Genomic DNA, 18,163 nt, shown 5'->3' with positions numbered 1-18,163 from the left:
GGCTCGTGGATTCTGCCTACTGGGGAACACAGCACCACAGAAGTCATCTGATTTCCAATGTTTATTACAGGATCCTGGAGGATGATGCCCTATCCCCGCAAAACTTTAGATAGTCATATGTGCTGATAAAAAATAATAACAATAATAAGGCAGGGAGGCAAAGGGAGTATAGGGTGGGATAGTTACAATTTTAGATAGGGTGGCCAGGGCAGGCCTCACCAAGCAGTGACATCTGAGTACAGATCTAAAGGAAGAGAGCAATTTAGGGTGAGATCATTCCAGGCAGGCGGAGCAGAAAGTGCCCTGGCCTATGGCAGGAGTTTTCTGGGAGTGCTCAAGGCACAGTGAGGTGATCAGCATGCCAAGGGTAGAGAGAAAGAAGCAGAGAATTGGTAGATGAGGTCAGACTGGTGGTAGGTGACCATACTATGTAAGGTCTTAGAGGTCATTGTAAAACGTTTGCTTTTACTCAGAATAAACTGAGAAACCACGGGAGGTTTTGAGGTAAGAAGTGAAATATGTTTTACCAGAATCTCTGTGGCATCACTGAGGACAGACCAAAGGGGAAAAGGTGGAAGCAGAGGTGCCAGTGACGAGGCTGCTACACAACTAGCAAGAGATGGTGATGGTGGGACCAGGATGGTGACGGTGGGGGTGATCTTACAGAGCAGGCTTCCAGAGGCACCTGTCACAGTACATTCAATGTCAGAGGGGCCTCTTAGAATTGTGTAATGTGGTAATACCGGGTGAGTCAAATTTTGCTACAGTTTAAGGCAGGGGCAACCAGATTTGATGATACAGAATGTGAGAGGAAGAGTGGTGTGATGGACGGCTCCAAGGTTCTTGGCCTGAGCACCTGGGAAGTTGGGGTAGCCATCCATCGAGATGGAGGAGACAGTGCAAGGAGCAGCCTGAGAGATGGGAGCAATAATGGGAACTCAGTAGCGGACACATTAAGCTTGAGATGCCTGGGACTTCCCTGGCGGTCCAGTGGTTTAGACTTCGCACTTCCACTGCAGGGGGCGCGGGTTTGATCCCTGGCTGGGGAACTAAGATCCTGTATGCCTTGCAGCGCGGCCAAAAAAGTTAAGCTTGAGAACCCTGTTGGGCATCCAGTCAGCAACCAGATATTGAGCCTGGAGACCATGGAAGGCTTCAGAGTTATGCATTTGGGAATCATTAGCATTTAGATGGCATTTGAAGCCATGAGAATGAATGAGATGGCTTAGTTAGTGTGGTGAGAATGTGTGAGATCACTTAGAAGTGAGAGTAGGTAAGAAAAAAAAAAAAAAACCCGAACCAAACCAAAGACTGGACCTAATGCACTCCATGGTCAGAGTGTGGGGGAATGAAGAGGATCCAGTAAAGAGATAGAGCAGGATCAGTCAGAGAGGTGGGAGAAATCCAGGCCAAAGAGCTATCCTGGATGCAAATGAAGAAAGAGCTTCAAGAAGAGCCCCAGAAGGAATGAAGTAGCCAGGCATACGGTCTCAAGGATGTTCCCTGGGCTATTTGAATCTGATCTAGACTTATGCCAGTGAAGTATCATAGAATGTGCATCCTGGCATCCCTTCAGAATGTTGGTCCAGCTCATCATTTCCAAAGCAAGCCTGGTATTCTAGAGGAGGGACCCAAGGGTACAGAAGACGTTTCAAAGCATTTGGTCAGGACGGTAGTTCTTTCATTTCTATCTTTCTGAAAACGCCTATTTTAACAAGTTGTTTTTGGAGTCTTGCCTGGAAAGCTAAAAAGAGCCGGAAGCTGCCTGTTGTCCAGAGCCCACAGCTGAGCACAGTACATGAGAGGATGTGTGAATATCCATCGCTGCGCTTGTGTTGAGGCACTGCTAGAGCCATTCCCAGAAGTGGCAGCAGCAGCTAAAACCACCCTGGAAATTCCATTTGTTACCAACCAACTTTGAGAATGCTTTTCTGTTTTCTTAAATAAGACTTTTGAGGAGGGGGAAGCGGCAATGGGAATTTTAAAACAAATATTTTCAGGAGACAAAGGATTGTCATATTTTGTTATTAGTAACTACAAGCAGAAATGTGAAAGCACTTTTTAAAGATGTGGTGAAAACGACTCTTTTCTTGATAAGAATACAATATTTGGGGAGAACGTGGATCAGATATTTCCTCCTGAATTACTGCATCATAACAAATTCTGTATGATTTTGCTCATTTCAAATATATTTTAAGACAGGGAAATGGGGGAGAAGGAGTTAAATAAATGAATATCCAAAGCAGTTTGAAGTAATGAAAAGTTTCCTTTTCCATAGGATATAATATTTTTTTAAATGTTTACTTTTTTTAATGCTGTTCATTTCAAATTTAAATGTTATTCACAGGATAGCTATTGGAAAGTTTGTACCTCTGAGCAAATTTTTTTTTAAAGTTGGAGGAAACAAAATTGGGGGTTTTTGTTATTTTGCTTTTGAATAGCTTGTTAAGAGTAAGCAACTTTGTTAAGCAACTATCATTTATTTCTAGCATATTTTGGTTAGTTATGAAAATTAATGGTAACTAACTTCTTCAAACCCTGGGTTTAAGCATTATCTGAAATAACTCAATGTTACTGGATTATTGTCCCAACCTGCACATTATTGGCCCCAAGTCCCTTCCCTAGCTTTCTCTAGTTTCTCAATGAGTCTCTGGGTGAAGGCAATGATTCTTCTCTTGCCCCATAAGAAACCACTTGGGGACGACATCTCACCACAGTCCTGGCTGCCTGAGCCCTGAGAAAGAGGTGGGTCTCTGACACCCCAGACCTTGGGTTAGAAATTGGGAGAAGGCAGCCCCCTGCTAAGCTGTTTCTCTTTTGCCATCTCTGCCCTGAGGCAGCTCTTTCTCTTTGTGAAAACAGATCCTTCACCTGTTGCTCAAGGCTTCTTTCTCTATAGCAGGATTTTTCGAAACATGAGCTGATGAGTTGTGAAACCAATTTAGTGCGTAAGGAGGGAGTTATCAATAATTACATGGGGACAAGAGGCATAAGCTGGGACTGCCCTGGACAAAGCAGGACATGTGCTCACCCGCTAGCTCAAGATCAGAATTAAAGAAAGTGAAGTTGAATCGGAAGAGAAAATATCAGCGTGTCACATATAGAAAGTGTAAATAGTATTTTATGACACTTTAGCTGGGAGCAGGTCAAACACATTTCTTACTGGAGTCAAGGACAAAAACATTTGAAAATCACAGCTCTATAGGGCTGAGACTAGTCTGCAGAGGGGACTTTGGGTAAGGCCATTATGCTTTCCTTCTAGGTTGTTCTCCTGTACTCTAGCCTCCTTTTGCCCTAAATAAGGCTCTCAAACAACGCAAGTCTTATAACTAAACTCCTCCCACTTGAACCCCAGCACTGGGCCTGGAGTAAGCCAAGTTCCCTGAAACGTCATGTCTTTGCTTATAGGATAACACTTTGCTTGTCTGAAATCATTGAGGAATGTAAGCGGTTCATCTATTATAAGGGTATCTAAATGCGAACGTTCATGGAATAGAAGCTGATATAAATATATTTTTTCTCTGCACGCTCCTTAAGGATAAGAGCCTTCTGAGAAAATAGCAGCACCCTGACAGGTAGAGGTCCTCAGTAACCGCTCATTGAACTTTGCTGGTCTGATGACTGGGTTTTCTCTCCTGCCCCGTCCTGTGAAAACTGATACCCACATGTTGTTTCTTGGGTGGTATAACTGCCCTCTTTGTGGAATGTCTTCAGTATTTTCTCTCATAACAAGGATAAATCTCTAGCAGGAGAAAATGTACACTCTGGAAATAATAGTGCACTGGGGAAAGGTTCAGTTAGAGAGTTCACATAAAGCAGTTGGCACAGTGCTGGGTACCCGCTAAGTGCTCAGTAATGTGGACTGTTGCCATTATTAAGTAAACAGAGTAAAGACAGAACAACACAGAAAAAAAATTGTTGGCTCTTTTGTCACTTCACAAGAAGAGCCAGGGCCTTTAGCACTTAGCTGGGTGGTTCTGTTTATTAAGTAACCATTAGTGAATTGATTTTCTTTTCTTTCTTTCTTTTTTTTTTTTTTTGCGGTACGCGGGCCTCTCACTGTTGTGGCCTCTCCTGTTGCGGAGCACAGGCTCCGGAAGCGCAGGCTCAGAGGCCATGGCTTATGGGCCCAGCCGCTCCACGGCATGTGGGATCTTCCCAGACCGGGGCACGAACCCATGTCCCCTGCATCGGCAGGCAGACTCTCAACCACTGCGCCACCAGGGAAGCCCTAGTGAATTGATTTTTAAGTGATACCATGGATTCTCAGGACCCCTGACCCCCCACTTTTGTATGTCTTCTCTGTGCACTCTCTTTACCCAGATAATGCAGAGCAGGCTTTCCACCAGGTTGTGAAGCAAGAGCGGGCTCATGAGCTCTGGTGCTGATTCCTCTGAAATTGCAATCTCTGTGGTTTTGTTCAGGGGGGCTCTTGCCCTGGACTTGGATGGTATTCTGAGACAGAATCATGGCTTCCCAAGCAGTTAATCAGGGATTCTCAACCTCAGCACAACTGACACTTGGGGCAGGATAATTCTTTGCTGTAGGGGTTAGCCTGTGCATTGCAGGATGTTCAGCAACATCTTTGGCCTCTGTTCACTAGATTCCAGTCGCATCTTCCTCCTCCACCAAGCTGTAACATCCAAAACAGTTTTCAGACATTACCAAATGGCCCCTGGGTTCAAAATGGCCCCAACCAAGAATCACTGAGCTAAATTAAGGACAAAAAGGCAAGATAATAGTCTTAAAATACACCAGTCTTAAGTGACTTTAATTAGTTACATATATTTTAGGACTTACCGAGTAGACATGCTTAAAGGACACTTTTGCAAGGTTTATTAGTATTGTGTCATGAATAACATAATTTAAAATGTCTCACCTTTTAAAATGCAGCGTGATTCAAGAAATCACTCAACCTGATTCCCTCACACTCCACGCACAAGCCTTGCCTTCTGCTTACAACGTACTTCCCTTTCTGGGCAAACTCCTACTCACCCTCCAACACCCAGCTCAAATGTCACATCCTTTTAAAGAATTCCATGTGTTCCAGTGGTATTTTATGTATATCTTCTACCACCATATTTACATATTATTATAATTATTCATAGGTCTGTCTCCCCAGCAAGGGTAGGAACTATGTCTTACTCACTTTTCCACCTCTAGCCCTTGGTACAGTGCCTGTCACAAAGCTTTTCCACAGCTGGTTGTCAGAGAGTCAGTGTGGAAGCTGCAAATCTGAGTTTCAATCCTACTCTGCTCCTTATTAACTATAGGACTTTAGACAAGGCATTTAACTCTCAAAAATGCTGTTTCTCCACCCATAAGATGAAGATAATAGTATTTACAACTTGATGGTTTTAGTGATTTCAAAACAATGTTGTGATTTAAAAACACCCAGTTACATCAATGCCTCTTTGAGAAATGAGCTGTGGCTGACCATGGGTTAGAATATATGAAGTCCCTCCTTCGAGTTTTGTAGCTGGGCAGAGTGTAGTTCAGACACCTTGGGGAAATGTTGTGCGTTATTACTTAATTATGACTGTGTAATAATTTAATAGTGATTTTCATTAATATATTTTTTCAAAGAATTGTGTACTTCAACTCCCAGAAATATATCCAAGGGGCTTCATTCAGGGCTGGAAGGAGGCCTAAGAACCACCATTATTTGTATGTTACTGTTTATGGGACCTCATTAGCACCACAGGCTGAAGAGGCCTGGTGACACTGGCTTATGTCCTCATAAATTGGGTGCTGCTCTAGGGAACATTAATCATACTCCTGTGATTCATCTGCTCTCTGCTTGTTCCATTGGAAAGCAACCAGGAACAGAAAGCTCATGGACTCTGGGGCCAGATAATCCACTTGTTAATGTATAACCTTTAGTAAATTGTTTAACCTCTCCAAGCCTCATTTTTCTCATCTTTTAAAAATGGGATGAAGAATAATTGTTCTCATAGTTGTTTTGAAAATGAAAAGAGGTCACATACAATGGATTTTTGGCACAGTGAAACTACTGTGTATGATACTATAATGATGGAGACGTGTCATTATACATTTGTCCAAACCCACAGAATGTACAACACCAAGAGTGAACCCAAGTATAAGCTATAGTCTTGAGGTGATTGTGATGTGTCAGTGCAGGTTCATCAGTTGTAACAAATGTCCCACTCTAGTTGGGGATGTTGATAACTGTGGCGGCTACGCATGTGTGGGAGCAGGGGGTAAACTGGAAATCTCTGTACCTTCCCCTCAGTTTTGTTGTGAACCTAAAACTTCTAAAAATTAAACTCTATTAAAAAAAAAGAGGTCACATATATAAAACATCTAATACATGCCTGGCTCATATGAAGTACTTGCCCAATATCAGCTACATTTTGTTCACAGATGACATAGTGCATTTCAAACATCACTCAGCTGTCTGTCCACCATGTGGAATATATCTGGCTTGCCTCCTTACTGTCAAAGGCTCTGGTATAAAGAACTTGAACCCATGTCAGGAATTATTCCAGTATTAGTAGCGGTATTATTATTGCCTAGTAATAATAATCATATTAATGACGATATCAACCACAGTGAACAGGTATTAAACATTAGTGTGCCTACATTTTTCTACATGCTTCATACACACTACTCAACAAACCTATGCAGGAAGTTCTATTCTTAACCCCACTTAACAGATTAACTGAGGCACAGATGGGTTAATTATGCCATGTCTCACAGTTGAAAGGTGGGGCAGCCAGACCTGAAAACCACAGACATCTGCCACCAGAGTGCATCTTTTTAACCACTGGGCCTAACTGATGGCCGTTCATTGTTTTGTTCACTGGCTCAACAAACACACAGTGAACAGTTATTTTGCTCTAGGCACTGAAACTCTGGAGATAAATAAGACATAAGTCCTCAAAGAGTTCACAATCTAGTGTGCAGGACAGATATGTGAACAGATTTTCCATGAAATGGGATAGGAACAACAACAGAGGTCGATGTTACATACAGGGGAAGCACCCTAGTGGCAGTGGTGGGTTCTCTGGGTTATACCCTCCTGAGAAAGGGCCCCTGGAGTGGATTAAATAGAGGAACAGCCTGCCACAGCAATGAGTACTTGGCAGCTGGGGTGGCTGGTCAGACACAGGTAACCCCTGATAAACTTAGTCTGAAACCGACTTAGAGATAATGTAGCTTGTCATTAGTCACTGGGCCCATAATTTTACTACTTGGTATCTTTGTCTGGGAAAAGAACAATAATCAAATATCATGTGACTCAGAAGCTAGGCAGTTGCTTATATTGTTCTCATTATCAATGGAACTGATAAACTGTGAAGCAGGTACTCAACTTGTTCTATAGAAATAAAAAAGTGCTGTACTTTGACGTGTACGTTCTATGATGAGACTGTGTTTTCCGTGGTAGGCTGCAAAATGGTGATCTCAAGGTTTGTTCTGAGCAGGAGGGAATTAGAAAGAAATGTTTCAGATTATGTCCTTCCTCTGTGAGTGCTTGTTTTCTGAGTTGTTAGGGAAAATGTGAAATGGCAAGACTCCTCAGGAAGGCTGCCCCACCGAGCATATGTTTGTGCTCTTCTCATTTTCAGTGATGTCCTGGAAGAGAACTGTGACCTTGGAGAAAAAGCCATTGTTCCAGGAACGCCCATCTATAATGCATTGTGGCTTTCAACCAATACATCACTTAAGGGATGGAAAATCCGTATGCGTCCTCAGTGCCTCGGGGTTTCCAAATGAGCAGAGAAATGAGCTTCTCTGGATTCCAGTGTTGCAGTTTGGCAATACAGGCCTTTCCCTGCAAAAAAAAAAAAAAAAGAAAGAAAGTTGTGAATTTAAGGGAGACTTCTTACATAGATCTCCTTGGTAGCTGGGTTAAAATGTGGAGGAATTGTAAGCATTTAAAAACACCAATAAGAGCTAATTCCAAGCATGGTGAATTTGCCTTCATTATGAAACAATGTCTTGTGTTGTGAAGGGAGATATTACACAGGGATGTGATGGTGACTTGGAAAGAAGAGGGGCTGATGAGGGAACAGGAGGACTGCTGAGGGGGAAAGCCATGCAGAGCTGATGCTTTCTGTTGTAGCTACAGACTCAGCATGGCAAGGGGCTTTTTTTTTTTTTTTTTTTTTTTTTGCGGTACGCGGGCCTCTCACTGTTGTGGCCTCTCCCGTTGCGGAGCACAGGCTCCGGACGCGCAGGCTCAGCAGCCATGGCTCACCGGCCCAGTCGCTCCGCGGCATGTGGGATCCTCCCGGACCGGGGCACAAACCCGTGTCCCCTGCATCGGCAGGCGGACTCTCAACCACTGCGCCACCAGGGAAGCCCGGCAAGGGGCTTTTAAATGATCTGGACCAGTGCCGCTCCTCTTTTTTCTCTGCACCAAACACTTGACAGACACAAAATATTTGTAGTAGAAATCATTGCAGGGCTGGGTATCAGAACCGGGGTGGAGGTGGGCGCATTGGGAGGAAAGGGATGAGGTGGGGAAGGGAAGCAAGGCGGTTCTAAAAACAACCCAGCCAGATGAGCGGGCACTTGCCTCCTGAGCCTCCCAGGAGTCATTACTGCTCCAGGGAGCCGCTCTCCTTTGGGACTGCTGTGACTGAGGCCACCACCCCTCAAGGGTTACACTGGGTCATACGTAGGCCACTCCTCCACGTCTGCTGGCCCTAAGTTCTCTGGAATTCCGCCAAACACACCTGCTATCCCTTCCTACGTGACCGTTCTTCAAATACCAGGAGTCAGATCCCTTCTAAGACTCCTTTTCTACATGAAACTTCTGCTATTTTTTTTTTTCTTACCCATCCTACACTCTCATCCCTCAGGACGCCGCTATGTGCCAGGTGAGGCCAGGTAACCTGAAAAACAAATCCATGAAACTGTGTCAGTCAGTGGTAATAAGTTACTCTTATGTCTACAATCGCAAAACAGGAAGAGGCCTTAGAGGTCAGCTCAACCCAACTCCACATTGATACGTGGAAAAAAATGGAGGTTCAGTTGTTGGTGGGTAAATTAGGACCAACATGCAAATTTCTGAACCCTCAGCATAGCAGGGCATGTGCCAGACCACATTCCCGGGAAACATTTTAACAGGCAGCAAATCAAAGTTTAAGGCGGGATTAACTAACAGCGCGATAAAGAATCCAGGCTGCTGTAGTTTTTGCCTCTTTCGGCACACTCCATATAATTTACTTTTACAAAATAAGATCCTCCCGAAACCAGTGGGGCTCCTAAGGATGTTTTTTTTCTTACTATTAACCTGATAGTTTGTGGTTGTTACTGTTTTGTGGGTAAAATACTCACACAAAGTGAGTTGTTCTTCCCCTTGTTTTCGGTTGGTGGTATTTTACCTTCAAAGACATAGCTCTATGGATGCAACTTATTTCCAAAATTGAAAGATCCTCAAAGGACCAAATAACAGTAAAGTGTGGGATTGTATTACGTAGCAGGTGTATCATTCCCTATGAAGGAAGGAGAGAGGAAAAAAATTCAAAGCAATATTATTGGTGTGAACAGTTTGCTGAAAATACACAAAAAGTTCATATAATTCTTTTAAATGAACTTTTAATTTAGAATAGTTTAAGATTTACAAAAAATTGCAAGGATAGTACAGAGAGTTCCATATAGCCCACACCCAATTTCTCCTATTATTAACATTTTACATTAGTATGATACATGTAACACAATTATGAACTAATATTGATGCATTATTATTATTAACCAAAGTTCTTTCTTTATTCAGATTTCCTTTGTTTTTATCTAATGTTCTTTTTCCGTTCCAGGGTTCCACCCAGGATATAACATTACATTTAGTCATCGTGTCTTGGCTATGACAGTTTCTTAGACTTTCCTTGTTTTTGGTGACAATTGTGAGAAGTATTGGCCAGGTGGTTTTTTTTTTCCAACTTTTGTGGGTTTTTTGGCCACGTGGCGTGGCTTGCAGGATCTCAGTTCCCCAACCAGGGATTGAACCTGGACCATGGCAGTGAAAGCCAGGAAAAGCCAGGAATCCTAACCATGAGGCCACCAGGGAACTCCCACCGGCCAAGTATTTTCTGAGTCTCTCAATTGGGACTTGTCTGATTTTTCCTTATGATTAGAGTGGGATTATGGGTTTTATGGAAGATGATCTCAGAGGCAAAGCGCAGTTCTCAGCAATTGTATCAGGAGTATATGCTACCCACATGACATAGCTGTTGTTAATCTGGATCACTTAGCTGAGGTAGTATTTATCAAGTTTTTCCACCATAAAGTTATTCTTTTTTCCCCCTTTCCATACTGTACTCTTTGGAAAGAAGTTGCTATTTGTAGCCCACACATAAGGAATAAGGAGTTATGCTCCGCCTCCTATGATCCATTTGGAGTTAATTTTTGTGAAATGTATAAGGTCTTTGTCTAGTTTTATTTATTTTTGCATATGGATGTCCAATCGTTACAGCACTGTTTAAAAACTATCCTTTGAATTGCCTTTGTGCCTTTGTAAAAATGAGTTGACTATATTTGTGTGGGCAATTCATTTGACATTGAAGGTACACTTGAGAGTGATTCTTGAGAAAATTAGTTGACTTTGATTTTATTTCCACTAGTCTGTGTAATTTCATTTTATTAAAATCTTTTATCTCCACACAGGTAGCTGTCATCTCAGCCTTTGCAAGTGGCTTCTCTTAATAAGAAACAAAAAATCTTCAATTTCAATTTTCTCTTCCGTAGGTAAGATTAATAGAAAGGAATTTTAGAAAACCTCCACTCTCCCGGTATTGTTTATCTTTTGAGAAAAGGGAAGATGCCTGTGAATGACTTAAGATCAAACAGCTGGCAAGTGGTAGCACCACTAACCAATGATCAATGATTCATCGAGGACTCCAGCCAGGACTGTCACCCCGCATGGTCTCCTAATTTGAACAGAGGCTTCTGTCTCTTCAGATCATTTTCTCCAGTCATACTAATTCATAAATATACATACTTCTCAGGTGACTGAGTAAACAAATCCTCCACAAGGCTAACCAGAAAACTAGCCCAGGGGAAATCACCCTGGGAAGGTTGGTTAGAGCAAAGCACTAACGAGGCAACTCCTGAGTTCTTGCATCCCGGGAGACAGCTTATTTTTGATCTGCATCCAAATGGCACCTATAAAATCTCTTAAGTTTCTGGTCACAAAAGGAACTCAATGAGAAAATGCTGGATTTTATATGTGCCATCCACTACTATTATTGGGAAATATAGCTCAGTAGCTCAACGGGCACATCCTGTGGATACTGTTAGGAAGATAATTTTCACATGAGAAAAACAATAGTGCACCTAACCTTGTGTGGGTGGGCATTATATTAGGTGAGTATTTTGTTCACAAGCAAATAGACATATGGAGAGATGATGAACCACTCAATAAATGGAAGGAGAAACTTGACATTTTGATTCCACAGAATTTCTTAAATATATTAAATAGATTTGTGAAGCTATGAATAGTTAGGTCTGTATGCTAAACAGTTAGATCACAAGATGCTTCCTAGTCTTTCATACATCATCCAAAGCAGCAAAAATGATCTTGGACGGTGAATGGAGGGGTTAATTTTATTCTTTCATTAAACTTTATTCAGATCTACTGCCCTAACCATCTTGCCAATTCTTTTAAAATATATTTGACTTTAAAACATTTCTCCATTATCTCCAAAATCATTATAATTAATTATAAAAGTCATCATTTGTTAACCCCCTACTGTGTGCATAATATTATCTTAAGCATATTTATGCTCATTAGTCGCATGCAGTCTTCACTTCAGTTCTATGAGGTGCATTACATCATTGTTTTCATTTTGAGTGATTAAGAAAACGACAACAACCCTGTAGTTTATGTTCAAAATTGTTTTGACTTGTGCTTACTGCGTCCCAGTCAAAACTCTAACTTCTTTATGTCCCTGATCACAGCTAGCTGCCCACGAGATTGAGTCATTTCAGTAATTCATACTACTATGAAAATGATGACAGATGTTTATCTGTATAGAAGATTTGGAGAAATCAAATCTAATGGTAGATTTTTATGTCAGTGAAAAGACATTGTTGGGAAAGGGAGTGCAGGAGACAGAGAAGGATTTCATACCTTCCTTTCAAATACACTTCTTAAATGTTTACCTGGTAAGATGGAAAACCAGGTATGTGTGACTATCAGTAAGAACAGCGTGTATTAGAGAATGAAGACTTGGCTTCTTCAGGGAGTACTGCTGGAAAGAGTAGAGACCTATGTATGTGGTGGGATTTTCTGTCAAGGGTTATCTACCCACAGGTGGGATAAGTGAATTAACTGTAGTTCTGCAGCTAAGAATTCACAGGTTACAATTATAATAATTAGAGCATGTCCAGGAAAAGGTTTACAAAGATAACTTAGGTGATGGTTAGTATTGGGTACTATTTTTGGTCAAATATACATCCTTGTTTTTATTTTCTATTTTTCTTCCACTTAAAATTAGACACATTTCTTCTTGGTCTTTTGTACTTTAGACAGACATTATTGGGCAGCGTGGATTCAAAAATACATCTCTATTCAGTTTAGGCTAAATTGGAACTCTCACATTCTTATGGTTTGGGGCTATGAGAAAACAGAAGAACATTTTGGTGACCTAAATAATTTGACCTGTCGGGATTCTACATCATTTTAACCAAAACATATACTATCTATGGCTACTGTAGTTGTACAAGACGCATACCGTATATAGTGTTGTGATTAAAAGTGAGGGCTCTGGAGTCGGGACTATCTGAGTTCAAATTCTAGCTCTGCCATTTACTAGTCATGTGACCATAAACATTTGTTTAACTACCTTGTACCTCAGTTTCCTCATTTGTAAAGTGAGAGCAATAATAGTACTTTTTTCATAGGATCGCTGTGAGAAATCAAAGAATCACTTAGAACAATGCTTGGTACAAAATAATCATTCATGTTTGTAGCCACATAATTTTGAAAAAGATGAGACAAATTATTAACAACAGGAAAATGTGATCGTGATGAAAGTGACAATAGGGCTCATAATTATGAAGGCAAGTTGTGGAGTTATAAAAATCTTTCCCTTATAGAATATTCTTGGTTTGGTCACATACACACACACATAAAAAGAGTTTGGTAAATTCCAGCTATAGTTTTTTCTTTAATTCAACAACTATTTATTGAGCATCTACTATGTTCAGGCATTTTATTAGGCACTGGGAATTCAGCAATGAAGAAAGCAAACTCCTGTCCTCATTGGAGATTATATATATTAAGGAGAGATATAGAAAATACAGACATGAATAATGGGAATTCCCTGGCTGTCCAGTGGTTAGGACTCGGCACTTTCACTGAAGTAGCCTGGGGTTCAATCCCTGGTCGGGGAACTAAAATCCTGCAAGCTGCACAGTGTTGCACTCCACAGTTCATATCTGTAGTTTTAACTAATAATATACATTCTTTTCATCTATTTTTCTTGAGCATGTTAATCATACTTAATATCTGGATCAATATCTCTTTGTATCTTTTGTTTGCTTTTTGATTTACAATGTTGTGTTAATTTCTGCTGTAAAGCGAAGTGACTCAGTTATACATACATTCTTTTTCATATTCTTTTCCATTGTGGTTTATCACAGGATATTGAATACTGTGCTATACAGTAAGACCTTGTTGTTTATCCATTCTATGTATAATATTTAGCATCTACTAATCCCAAACTTCCAACCTATTCCCCTCCACCCCCCTTGGCAACCACAAGTTGGTTCTCTATGTCTGTTTCTGTTTCATAGATAAGTTCATTTGTGTCATATTTTGGATTCCACATGTAAGTAATATATGGTATTTATCTTTTTCGGACTTACTTCACTTAGTATGATAATCTCTAGGTCCATCCATGTTGCTGCAAATGGCATTATTTCATTCTTTTTTATGGATGAGTAGTAAACCATTGTATACATGTCCCACATCTTCTTTATCCATTCATCTGTCAATGGACATTTAGGTTGTTTCCATGTCTTGGCTATTGTAAATAGTGCTTCTATGAACATAGGAGTGTATGGATCCTTTCAAATTATAGTTTTGTCTGAATATATGCCCAGGAGTGAGATTTCTGGATCATATGGCAACTCCATTTTCAGTTTTTTGAGGAACCTCCATACTGTTTTCCACAGTGGCTGCAGCAAATTTTAAAATTAATTTTTATTGGAGTATAGTTGCTTTACAATGTTGTGTTAGTTTCTACTGTACAGCACAGTGAATCAGCTATATGTATAAATATAGCCCCTCTTTTGTTGGATTTCCTTCCCAGTTAGGTCACCACAGAGCATTAAGTAGAGTTCTATTACTATCTTTCTCTTTATGGTCTTAGTACTTGTTTCTGTGTCCTGCAATGCCTGGGAAATTTTGATCCAATTTGATCCAGACATAGTATTTTAAAAATTAGAGGGCTTTGGGGTAAAATCTTCCTCCAGAGAGGCTTTACCCCTTCTACTAGGGAGCTGATTACTTTAATCCAATCAGAGGTAGAACCAACTGCAGGCTGCATTACAGATTTTTATATTTAGACTTTATTTTTTAGAGCAGTTTTAAGTTCACAGAAAAACTGAGCAGAAAGTACTGAGTTCCCATTTGCCTCTTGCCCGCACCCTTGCATAGTCTCCTTCATTATCAACGTCCCTCACCAGAGTGGTACATTTTTTTTTAATTTATTTTATCGAAGTACAGTTGACTTACAATGTTGCATTACTTTCTACCGTACAGAAAAGTGATTCAGTTATATATATACAAACATATATATATAAACACGTGTATATATATATATATATATATACACACACACATATATATATATGTGTATATATATATGTATATATATATATACTTTTTCATATTCTTTTCCACTGTGGTTTATCACAGGGTATTGTATATAGTTCCTTATGCTACACAGTAGGAGCTTGTTGTTACCTATTCTACATATAATAGTTTGCATCTGCTCATCCCAAACTTCCTGTCCACGCCTCCCCCACCTCCACCCCCTTGGCAACCACAAGTCTGTTTTCTATGTCTGTGAGTCTGTTTTGTAGATAAGTTCATTTGTGTCATATTTTAGATTCCACAGATAAGTGATATCATATGGTATTTGTCTTTCTCCTTCTGACTTACTTCATTTAGTATGATAAACTCTAGGTCCATCCATGCTGCTGTCAGTGGCATTACTTCATTCTTTTTTATGGCTGAGTAGCATTCCATTGTATATATGTACCACATCCTTTTTGTCCTAGAATGGTACTTTTTTTTTTTTTACTAGGGATGATTCTACATTGACACATTATTATCACCCAAAGTCCAGAGTTTATGTTAGGGTTAACTCTTGGTGTTGTACATTCTACAGGCCTTGACAAATGTATAATGACATGTATCCATCATTATAGTGTCATACAGAGTAGTTTCACTGCCCTAAAAAATCCCTTGTGTTCCACTTATTCATCTCTCCGTACCCCTAACTCCTGGCAACTACTGATCTTTCTATTGTCTTCATAGTTTTGCCTTTTCCAGAATGACATATAGTGCATTACAGTTTTTGTGAGACTCTTTTACATCTCTGATCTGTCCCTGTTCCTAGAGAGTAGCCCTCTGCTATAGACTGAATGTTTATGTCCCCCCCAAATTCATATGTTGAAACCCTAACCCCCAATGTGATGGCAATAGGAGGTGCAGTCTTGAGAGGTGATTTGGTCATGACGGTGGAGCCCTCATGAATGTGATTAGTGCCCTTATAAAAGAGACCCTGCAGAGCTCCCTCATCCCTTCTGACAAGGGAGGACACAGCAAAAAGATGGTCATCTATGAACAAGGAAGTTGGCTCTGGCCAGACACTGAATCTGCCAGAGTCTTTTATTTATTTACTTATATTTTGGGCCGTGTTGGGTCTTCGTTGCTGTGCACGGGTTTTCTCTATTTGCGGTGAGTGGGGGCTACTCCTTATTGTGGTATGCGGGCTTCTCATTGTGGTGTCTGCCAGAGTCTTGATCTTGAACTTTCCAACCTCCAGAACTGTGAGAAATAAATGTTTGCTGTTTAAGTCACACAACCCGACCCAACTAAAACACCCTCCTGGAGTTCCACCTGAGGACTTGGGGTGCTCACTGTAGCCCTGTCCTCCTGTGAGTCTTTTAAGTTTGCAAAATCTCTGTTCTACTTTATAGAGACTTTCTATTTAGTTTAACATCTTGATCCATGTAGTGTCAGAACCTGGGAAAACAGGTCAAGTGTCAGACTCGGTTTTCCAGACACCCTTCTCACTGGCATCCCAGCCTCACAGGATTCTGATTTTTCTCTCCAGCCCCACAAACTGCCGACAATTCTGCTGCCTTCTCTGCCCCTTGGTGATCTCCTGCCCAAATCTCTGGCTTAGATTCCTGGCCCCTTGCCAGGTACTCAGAACTGGCAAGTGCCCCCAAAGAAAACTCGACTGCAGAATGCCAGCACTCCTGTCCAAGTTTCGTCTTTCTCCAGAATCTTATTGCTCAAGTCTGAGTTTCCCCAGCAGTTCTTCAATGCCTTCAAACAGGTACTGTTCTGGGTATTTTGTCCAGCTTTTCTAGTCATTCTCAGTGAAAGCATTGGCTTTCATCTCAGCTGAAAGCAAAAGTCTTGACATACATTCCTGACAGATGCTTCTGTATTTTCTCATTTATTCTGTTAAGATTGACAAATAATAGAAACAGTTTAGCCAAGCAATCTACCTACATGCTTGATTTTATGGATGATTTGTCATTCACAAGTATAAATCTGTACTTTAATTTAGGATGTTGCTATATTATTAACATATTTGATCATCTGTTGTGTAAATACTTATGAATGTTTTCATGAATTTATAAATGAATATCTGGTGGTGAATAATCACCATATTTGTGTACTATACATGAATTTCAACTGACCAATAGAAATATAATTTTTTTAAACTGAGGTATAGTAGATTTACAATTTTGTATTAGTTTCTGATAATTTTATTTTATTTTTTTGTAACTCAAATTACTTTCAATCTTGAGCTTCATTTTACTTGGGTGGCAGAAACTAATCTCAGTCAATGTGGGGATTTCCCTAGGACTGTGTTTAAATAATGAGGGACTTACATAGTGTCAAAGCATCAGGGATGGGCGGGATCTCAGTGTCATCTGTCCATGATGTATCTGCCACACGGGCATCATCTGTTCATGATGTATTCACTGACATGGCACCATCCTGTCTCCCCACTCAGTGGTCTACTCTGGCATTTCTTGACCTTCATTCTTATCTATGAGGCTCCTTTAGATCCACTGGCTCTCTCTGTTTACCTTGTTTTCATCCATGAATGCAAAGGAAACTTCCCAGGGCTCCTGAACCATTCCAGTGGGATGAAATGATCCCAACTGTCTAGACACACTATCTATTTTTTCTATAGGACTTTGATGCCTTCCTGGAGCTGAGCTCTGACTCTCTTTTGGATCAATCTTCCAGATTTATGGGAGAGATAGAGGTATGCTTCACAATGCTTTGCTCCAATATTTTGTTTATGCCGTAAGCCCTTTGAATTTTCCTAACAACCGAAACATTTGAAACTCAAAATTCTGGCAGAGTTTGCTTTCTGTTGTCCCATGCATTCCCTGAAGCCATAATAACAGATTAGTCTAGCTGAAAAAGGGAAAATGAAATACTGGAGAGAAAAACAAAGCAAAACATTGGTTACTATTTCAAAAAAAATTACCGTGCTACGTGTGTTTTCATTCCATAAACCCTTACTTTCTTACTGAGCACCTCATCTACGCCAGGCAATATGCAAGACACCAGACTATCATGATAAATGAGACACAGTCCTCAGCTCAGCTACCACCAGACGGAACACAGACAAGAAAGAGGCAATTTCAAGACTTCTGGTTAAAATATGGCAGAGTAAACATGTTTACTCACCCTCCCTCCCAAAATTACATAAAAGTAACAGTAAAGAGTTTTTTAAGAAACCATGAACATATAAAGACAAAAAATGAAATACTTGTAAGTAGAGTATATGGCAGCAATGGAATGTTGGAAACTAGAAAGAGATGGACTAGTGATAAAACTGATTAATAATTGAAACCAAAGCTGGCAGTAAGGAAAGCTAAGAAGAAGGCTAATTTGAACTACAGGATCTCAGAAATATTTAGAGATATT

Source organism: Grampus griseus (genome assembly GCF_964374135.1).
Source record: "Grampus griseus genome assembly, chromosome: 4".
Lineage (NCBI taxonomy): Eukaryota > Metazoa > Chordata > Mammalia > Artiodactyla > Delphinidae > Grampus > Grampus griseus.
This window is presented reverse-complemented; position numbering follows the sequence as displayed.